Genomic DNA, 10,505 nt, shown 5'->3' on the forward strand with positions numbered 1-10,505 from the left:
TAACATTGCGGGGAGCGAGCTCTGCCCATGGCAAAGGTCATGAGGAAGGAGGCTTGGCATACGCAAAGGCGGGATCAAGCCTCAGGAGTCTCCCTGGAAATTCTCGAGTATCTACCCCCAAAACCAGAATCTGCCTACTTTCTGCTTTGTGCTTTCACCTACACCTCTGACTTTATGGGGGGCTGTCCCCCACTACCTCTCTCTGAAAAAAGAGTTAGCTTACAGCTCCAGTTAATAATTCGTGGGTGTGACAGTGTTTCAACCTACAAACTCCTTTGAAAGTCCTCTAGCCTGCCTGAATAGGTTTTTCCGGCCACATGTGATTGCTCAGAGCCTCCCAAAGGTGAGAGGCATGAGATGTTCTAAACTGTCTAAATACAGATTCCTTTGAGCAGTTAAAAGATTGATTAGAAATTGTATTGGTGAAGGGATTTTCACTTGTTGGGCCAATGTTTGCTGCTAGTTTCCATATCCCTTACCCGCTGTGTCCCTGGCAGTGTATTGATTAATATAATTGGTGTAAGTAGTAGCTTTAATGTTTGTAACCTGGGACCCTTGAGTTAATTCTTTTTCTTGTTATAGCCCACCACACCTTTGCTCTGTAGGAATGCAACTTTATCTAATGCTTTTAGAGGGTGGCTCCTGACCAATCACCTTTAGAGAAAAATAAGTTTTCTGAAGAAAGGGTCTTAAAATGTTAACAGGCCTCCGGGCCAGAAGATGATGCAAATCACCTAAGCTTTTGCATATGATAAGTTTGCAGGAAGAAAGCCAGGCTTGCTGCATGACTCTACCCCTTCCCCCATTATCCTCTATGCATAACTTAAGTATAAAAACTACTTTGGAAAATAAAGTGCGGGCCTTGTTCACTGAAACTTGGTCTCCCCATGTCATTCTTTCTCTTACCTTCTGGCTGAATTATTCAGCCTCTTTTCTTCACTGAATTTTCCTACTGAGCTATCCTTATTTCAGCCTCTTTTCTCCACTGAACTTCCTCACTGAGCTATCCTCATTCTATTACTTTTTATATCTTTGATTAAATATTTAAATAAATAGGTCGCCTATGCCATCTATCCTTCGAATACCTGGATCAGCCGGGGCTGGACCCCGGCATAACATCATCATGGAGAGATGTGCCTTAGAGCAGCAACATGATAAGTATTGAATTACCAGCTATGATACTATGATAGGTACTAGAAGACTAAGTACAGAGTGCTTTCCAGAGTTTCACATGGATATGTATTTCCAGACTTTACATTCAGAATTACAGCACTTGTGAAGGGCTATACCTTATTCATAACACACGTATTGTCTCGCCTATTTTACTAAAATATTGTAAGGATCAACTGTATAAAAGTAGCATAAATGAATTTCTCTTAGAGAGGCAGTGATAAGTTAAAAGCAAAATTTTAATTATAAATTGGAAAGTTACACTCATGGACACCTGCTTCCTATATTTCAGGTCAAATTTGGTGGTAAGGTCTCTGATAATGAAGTGTGAAAATACAGTTTCTCCATTAGGTACAGGTGTATTTTTCTACAGAAGCTCTACAAGGATTCTCATCCAAGCAGAAAAATAATTCCAGAGATCCTAACCAGCAGCTGAATAGCAAGAAGAAGAAAAGAGTTTCATATAAGGTAGGCAGTCATGCTTTCAGGACTGAATAAGCATTATGCGGGAACAGTACAGAATAGATGATAGTATCTGAAATATACTGTATGGTATCATAATTCATTTTCAGATGTTATGAAGTAAAAAGGATACACAGATCCAAGATGACTATAATGAAAGACTTCATGCTTAACTTGCTAGTAGCCACAGATATAGTAGGCATTATTAACAATGATTTTGGATAGCATTTGTTAAAGCATAGCTCCAATCAGACATATTACTAAATTGTTGTATTTTTCTGTAATTCTTCATTGTCTATCAAATTAAGTACATCCTCTTCTAAGGCCTTCTATCAGTTCAGTTCAGTCGCTCAGTTGTGTCCAACTCTTTGAGACTCCATGAATCGCAGCAAGCCAGGCCTCCCTGTCCATCCATCACTAACTCCCGGAGTTCACTCAAACTCACGTCCATCGAGTCAGTGATGCCATCCAGCCATCTCATCCTCTGTCGTCCCCTTCTCCTCCTGCCCCCAATCCCTCCCAGCATCAGAGTCTTTTCCAATGAGTCAACTCTTTGCATGAGGTGGCCAAAGTACTGGAGTTTCAGCTTTAGCATCATTCCTTCTATAATGTGTTCCAAAACAACTCTCTAACTTTTCTCTTTAAACTCTATGACATCTACCTTGTAAGAATTTTTGTAATTCTTTGATCATATTTTGCTTCATGCTTTCCTCATTCTTTATAAATAAACACTCCTTTAAGTTTTTTTTTTCTTTGCTCATCATCCAAAGTATATTCTGAAATACAAATCTATCTTTTGTATAGTCTTTTTTGATCCATCTCTAACTGAATGTGCTCTCCCTTTTCTAAACCGCTCCAGGACCACATACCTTTTTCATCAAATCTTTAGTGAGTGCTTAACATCTACAGTGAGAAACTGCATGCAGGAGTTATAAGTGAATTAACTCTTAGAGTTAAACTTTAAAAGCAATGTGAAAGATTCAGTGCAGAGCTAGAAGTGTTCCCAAAGGAGGAAAAATAGTTTCCAGTGCTCAGAGTTGGTCATAATCTGGTTGAGCCTGTTAAGATATTGGAAGAAAGAATTAGACAACTGTATTATATCAGACTTGGATGCAGTAATTCAGAGAAGTCTCAAGTAGACTTTGGCAATGATATCCAAAGGAAATTTGAAGAAGAGGAAGCCCTAGGATCAGTGTTTGTATATTTTAGCAAGCAAGTGTATTTCTAAGGTGTTTAAGCAGCCTGTGAAGTAAAGGACTTTTAGAAGTATAAACACCCTATTGGAAAATCATCTCAGTAGTGTGATTCTTGCCACCAAATGGAAACATGTACATACATTTGCATCCACTCTTCCCTTCTTTCTCTTGCTATCCTGCTTTAATAGAGGAAGTATCTCTTCTAAGTCAAATCTTTGCATGTAGGCCCTGGCTACCATCCTCTTTCTATTTTCTCATACATTGTATCCTATTCATTATTCTACAATCCCTGTATCTATAAGTGCTCAATTGCAGAAGCCATAAAATAAGCTTCATCTTCGGGATTTCAGTTTAGCATTATCCAAAGACAGAACATAAGATAAAGGTTCAATAGTGAGGAGTTTATTGAAGACTCTTAAGGACCACCAGTAGAAGGATGAGAAGTGACACAGGATAGGGAAAACAACCAACAAAGAATGATATTTACGTTTCCTACTCCTGTGTGCAACCAGACTGTGATCAGGAAATGGTGTAAAGCACATGCCTTAGATGTATCCCATCTAGAGAAAGTATGATCATACTTTGGTATGATCATGTGAGCAATTTTGTGGTCTTACTTTCCAGTGAAACTCACAAAAATGATAAAATATTCCAAGCATTTTAGATCTCTAGAAATTGTTCCAAGGGCATGCAGAAAATGATGAAAATTTGCTCAAGAAAAGCTACTAAAGTTCAGTAAGAATAGGGAGAGTAAACGATATTTGAACCAAGACCTATTTTCTCCTTTCTCCTTCCCAATTCAATGAGGTGGAAACCCTACTCTAGACTGTTGCAGGCAAGAATAGAGTGCTTCCTTTCCCCCACTTCCCAAGAAAGAAAGGATATCTTATCCTGCCTCAGGTGCTGTTTGTTCTACCTAAGCTCTGGATTAGTACAGCTTAGAGGAGGGCTCCCTTCTTTGGTCTACCCCACACGCAGGTCAGAGACTGTTCCTTGGGTGTGGAGCCATGGAGAATACTGGGGCCAATACAGTATACTAACGCATATATATGGAATTTAGAAAGATGGTAACAATAACCCTGTGTACGAGACAGCAAAAGAGACACTGATGTATAGATCAGTCTTATGGACTCTGTGGGAGAGGGAGAGGGTGGGGAGATTTGGGAGAATAGCATTGAAACATGTATAATATCATGTATGAAATGAGTCGCCAGTCCAGGTTCAATGCACAATACTGGATGCTTGGGGCTGGTACACTGGGACGACCCAGAGGGAAGGTATGGGGAGGGAGGAGGGAGGAGGGTCCAGGATGGGGAACATGGGTATACCTGTGGCGGATTCATTTCGATATTTGGCAAAACTAATACAATATTGTAGAGTTTAAAAATTAAATTAAATTAAAAAAATCATAATGAGAATACTGAGGCCTCGATTGTCTTTGCTCATGAATTTTTACATTGGGAGAGGCAATCTGAGAAGGTGTAAGGCTACTTCCTGCACCTTCCCACCTGACTCTGATCCACACCAACTAGAGACTAGGTCCTAAAGTGGAGGGTGTCACTCATACAGATGTTTGTGATTGTCCCTATGTCCAGCTCCAGAGTCATGGTTCAGAATCTTCCTGGGGAGAGACACAGGTTATAAAACTGATAACTCCTAATCTCATCTCAAAGAAACTGACTTCATTTGTGACTCTTGATGGAAGTGTTTAAGGCTTGGTGTGTTCCCCAAAACAGTAGAAGTAGTTGTAAAAATGATTTGGAGGAGATTGTTAAATTCATTGGAATTACAGGCTAAACTAGTAGTTTTTCCAAGAGAATCTAAGAGACAACTAGTTAGCGCCCCTTAGTATCATAACAAATCTCAAACACTAACCTCAGGAGTCAATCCTTTCAAAGGAGCCCAGAGTTTTTCATTTCATTTGTGGAGCAATTTATGCCCCAAAGCATTGTTTAAGACAATAGAGCACTCAGCTAGAAATCAATGGAATTTAGCAACTTAATATTCTCAGGGAAAGGGACAGTCAGAGAGAGCCCTGCAAAACTCACCATCATCTCAGTGTAACTGTGGATATATCCAAAGCTGTACCTTCTGAGTGCTGTGCTGTGCTAAGCTGTTTCAGTCGTGTCTGACTCTTTGTGACCCTGTGGACTATAGCCCACCAAGCTCCTCTGTCCACGGGATTCTCCAGGCAAGAATATTGGGGTAGGTTGCCATACCCTTCTCCAGGCAATCTTCCTGACCCCAGGGATTGAACCATGTCTCCTGTTTCTCCTGCATATTCTTTACTGCTTACCTTCTGAGTAGCAGTGTCAAAAGCTTAACACTCTAGGGGGAAATATACACTTCACTAAAATAATCCAAACGTTAAACAAATTAATAAACAAATAACAATAACAAGTCCCAAAGAGGGGTGACCAGCATCCACTCTTGCTATAATATTATAATATCCAGTTTCCAACAAAATTTCTGAGACATGCAATGAAATAGAAAGGTAATGATCCATAGTCCAGAAAATGGAGGAAACTAAAACTGCCTATGACCAGATGTCATATTTAACAGACAAAGCCTCTAAAGCAGTCATTATGTATATAATTGGAAAAATAAAGGAGACCATGATAAAATAAAAGAAGATATGATGACTATGTTTTATTAAATAGAGAATAGTGATTGATTGAAATGATAAAAAAAGAACCAAATGTGAATTCTAGAAATGAAAAGTACACACTGAATTTAAAAAGTTACTAGAGGGGCTAAATAGGAGATTTTAACTGACAGAAGAAAAGATTATTGAACTTGAAGATAGATTAATAGAGATTATTTCCATCCCAAGAACAGAGATTAAAAAGAATGAAAAATGAACAGAGCCTTAGAGAAATATGGGATAGTATTAAATGCACAGGTAATGAGAGCACAAGAATGAAAGGAGAGAGAAAGGAGCAGAAAATTTTCAAAGAAATAATGGCTTAAGTTCATTCATTTATTTATTTAAAAACAATAGTCCACACATCCAGAACTCTCAATGAATTCCAAGTAAGACAAAAAGAAAATCCATTGACAGTCACATCATAGTAAAAATGCTGTGTGTGGGGGGGAAATAAAGCTGTCATTTTCAAGAACAGCCCTTTAGATTAGATTAATAGGTTTCATCCCCTCAGAATCAATGGAGGCCAACAGGCAATAGGATGGCATATTCAGTGTGCTCAGAGGGAGGGAAAAAAGCTGTCAACCATGAATCCTATATTCAGCAAAGCTATCTTTCTAAAGTGAAAACAAGAGGCATTTGGAGATGAACAAAAACTAAAAGGAATTTTTGCCAGTAGACATATCCTATAAGAAAATCAAACTGTACATTTTAAATTATCATTTGAAACAGTATATTATATCTCTCTATATTGAACAAGTACATGAATTACATTTCAATAAAACCTTTTTTTTTTTTTTTAAAGAAGAATCTTCTGATTGTGAGAATGATTAGACATTTATACCAATTTCTGATAGTCATTGTTGAGGTTGCTTCTGGTAGTAAATTTCCTGGCAAACAGGCAGGGCAGCCTCCCAGCACTTTCATAATGGGCTTTACTCACAGCGATACAGACACTTTCAGCTGGAATTTGTCTAGAACACACTGATCATTGTCAGGTCTAAGGTAAGTGATGCTCTGAGAACATCTACTACGGTCCACTCCTTATGCCATGAAGATTTATGCATGTCTTACATTAGGTTCACTACATATTGTGACTGCTTTGTCAGGGTGATGCTTGTTTACACTTCATGAAAAACCAACCTGAAAACCAGACGTTTAGTGGAGAAAAACCTCTGGAGCTGGTACTAAGGCTACCATTGATAATCTTCTTTCTTTACCACTTGACCTAGACTCCAGTCACCCTTATGAACCACTTCTAGTTTTCTACATTTACTTCCACAGTTGGGTGAACATGACACTCATTAATGACTGTCCAAACTACCATTCTTCTCAAGTTGCAAGGGCTGTAAATGTCTCTTTAGCATTAACGCTAGATGCAAAAACAACAAATATTATCCCATTCTCTCTCCTTGGATCCAGGCATTCTCATGCCTGTCTTCTATTGCATAACATGACCCTACCTATTAAATATACAGGGAACTGTAGGAATGCCATTGTCTTTGAGCCCTGGTCAAGAGTCCATAAGTCACAGCTCACTGAATATCATTCTGAGTTTACTTCCATTGTGGTGATTATGTCCACTTGCTTCTGATGGTTATCCACCTCCTTAAGACCCTTGCTATTCCAGAATCCTGTCATTACCAATCATATTAATTAGTCCAGTTTCTTCATAGTAGTTCCCTGCTGTCCACCTACTGTCCACCACTGTCTGCAAAGGACAGTGACAACTGTGCTTCTCATCCATGCAGTACCACCCTTACTCATTTCTAATTGTTTATTAAAGCATCCTCTTAGATTTCAAAGAGAACCTGGTCAACTGGTGGGCTTCCTGATGATATGTAGGAATTTATTCTAGCATGCCTGCCTCTTTGCTTGAATCACCAGGACTCTGATTGGCATAGGCTGAAAAAAACAAATAAGTATTTAAATATATACATTTTAATCTCTCTCTCTTTCTATATATATACATGTATATGCATATATATATATATATATATATATATATATATACCTATATCTATATCTATCTGTTGTTGTTTAGTTGTTAAGTCATGTCTGACTTTTTTGCAACCCTATGGACTGTAGCCCTCCAAGCTCCTCTGTCCATGGGATTTTGCAGACAAGAATACTGGAGTTGAGTTGCTATTTCCTTCTCCAGGAGATATTCTTGACCCAGGGATTGAACCCATGTCTAATGTATTAGCAGGTGGATTCTTTACCACCTGATCCACCAGGGAAACCCATCTATATCTATATCAATATCAATATTGATATCTAGGAAAAAGAAATGTTAATTGCTCAGTCATGTCTGATTCTTTGCGACCCCACGCACTGTAGCCCACCAAGCTCCTCTGTCCGTGGAATTTTCCAAGCAAGAATACTAGAGTGGGTAGCCATTCCCTTCTCCAGGGCATCCTCCTGACCCAGGGACTGAACCAGGATCTCCCACATTACAGGCAGATTCTTTATCATCTGAGCACCAGGGAAGCCTATCTATATCTATAACTTGCACGTAAAATTTGCTGCAGAGATTATTGAAAGTTAACCCTATGTCTGGGATTTATTACCCCAAACTTAGGTGTGTGGAAATAAGAATGCAACCTATTTTAAATGGTATATAGAGATACATGTATATACTATCTAAGAGTGCAACCTATTTCACATAGATCTGTATATATCATTTAAAATAGGTTGCGTTCTTATTTCCACATACCTAAGTTTGGGGTAGTAAATCCCATACATAAGATTAACTTTTAATTATCTCTGAGGCAAATTTTAGATGCAAGTTGTCAGCCTCCTGCCAAGGAACAGATGGTGTCTGGACCACCTTCCCCTCTGTCATTAGCTATGTGTTTTCAGAATATAAAATCATGCTTTTATTAGCCTTCTCAGTGGATATGGATGTCCGTTTAATCCACATAGATATTTCATACAAATACATTAATTCATAAACTTCAAAGTTAAATACGATTGATATTTAAATGTTCTGCTGATTTAAAGCATCTGCCAATGCATTCTCTAATTTTTCCACTGGAACATGGAAGTTGGCTATTACATTTATAATTCAACTCTTTTTTTTTTTTTTAGTGCCTAAATTACCATTTGTAAATGTCTTATTTATATAAGAAATTATAACATCCTCTAGCATCACAAGTTTGAAAAGAAGTGCTATTAACAGGCAACAAATCTCTCAGGACACCTGGTGTTTAACATATCAGCAAGTGTGTGTCTTTAGTTTCTCTTGGCCAGTTGGTCTCACATACGAATAACTTGTGGATCAGCAGGCAGTGAACAATGTCAGGCTATTGTGCTGAGATTCCTTTTTATCTAGAAAGAAGTAACCTGGTTGTATCCCTTCAAAGTCCTGAGCAGTTTGATTTTAACATGTTGACTTTCTTTTTGTGTTAGGTGAAATAGGAAGCTGTGCCTATGTCATGAAATTGAATGTTGAATAGTTAAGGGCACTGCTGTGTAAAAAAATTTAAAGGACCCCAAAAACCAAAAAAAAAAAAAAAGACCCTCAATTTCTGCTCCAGTTGAATGTGAATATTGATTTCAGAGGAGTTGAAAGCTATGTTTTATGGTCTGTTACCAAAATAGAATTTGCTTGGGATAAAACTTCACAGGAGCAATCCAAATTTAAATTTTAGAAACCAGTTTAGACTTCAAAAGTGTATAAAAAGAATTATTTTTAATGAAGAATGGCATAATTATTTAAAGTTTATATATAACTGTCACATGTCTTATCTGTTTAACATATGATGCCTAAAAACCAGTTGTTAGTTTTCTAACATTAAATGAAACAAAACTTAAAAGTACCAAGATAATCCTAAACAAAAAAATACCTGATACATGCTTAGTTTAAAAACCACAAGAGCAAGGCCAAATGGAAACTATTTTTGTAGGTTAAGCTTTTTAATACTTAACTTCATCATCTTATTATATAAGAATGAAATGAAAATAGCCCTTCAATCTAAATTGCAGATAAAAATATGACTCTATTTCACATATTTAGATACACTGACATGTAAGGTAATTCAGATATATCTGCAAATAAGTGTGAGTTTCTGAAGAGCTGTGAGTTATGTTTGATTACTTTGGTCATCTATTCAAATTTTCAGTGTTTAAACTCGGCATAAAATGGAAAATTATATGTGTTAAAATCAAAGATTTAATTATATTTACCCACTTACCCACTTTTGTCTTTATCCTTCATGTTACCATCTAGCACAATAAAGCAGAGAAAGGAATGAATTTATAAAAAACCATGATTGACTGTCTTTTAAAATATTAAGTTATCTGGCTCACATGTATAAATTTTAAATACCCCTATTTGACCAAAAACAAACATACAAATAAAAATTAATTCTGTAATCTGAAATTTTATAGGATACTATGCCAAGGTCTACTATCATGGATTTAAAATGTACTTTAAAAACAAAATCTATGTTTTGGGTGTTTAATAATTTAGTAAACAATTCTCATATCATTGTATTTAGCTTGAATTGTCTGATTGGTATAGGCAATTGTAGTAGATATTAAAGAAATTACCTTTAGTGACTTTTGTCTTCCTGTGTTCATGTCCTTGCTTAGTTTCCCCTTCACATCGGATGCCTAATCTGGTCATGGCACCCTGAATCTAGTCATGTGACTTATTTAGCAAATGGAGTATCAATAAATGTGAGGCAAGTGGGAGCTTGAAAAACGCTTGCACATGGGGGCTTGTTCTCTTGAAAAGCTGCCAGACATCCAGGCTAGTCTCCTAGAGACACGTGGCCCAGCCAACAGCCAGCAACAGTCTCCAGATGTGAGTGGGGGGCCTTTAAACCATCCAGGTGCAGTGTGACTCACGGAACACAAACCAGGGCTCTGTAATAATCTAGAGGAGTGGGCTGGTGAGGGAGGTGAGAGGGAAGTTCAGGAGAGAGGGGCCACAGGTATACCTATGGCTGATTCATGTTGATTTTTGGCAGAAACCAACACAATATTGTAAAGCAATTATCCTTCCATTAAAAATAAATAAATTTAAT

This window comes from Bos taurus, chromosome 2 (genome assembly GCF_002263795.3).
Source record: "Bos taurus isolate L1 Dominette 01449 registration number 42190680 breed Hereford chromosome 2, ARS-UCD2.0, whole genome shotgun sequence".
Lineage (NCBI taxonomy): Eukaryota > Metazoa > Chordata > Mammalia > Artiodactyla > Bovidae > Bos > Bos taurus.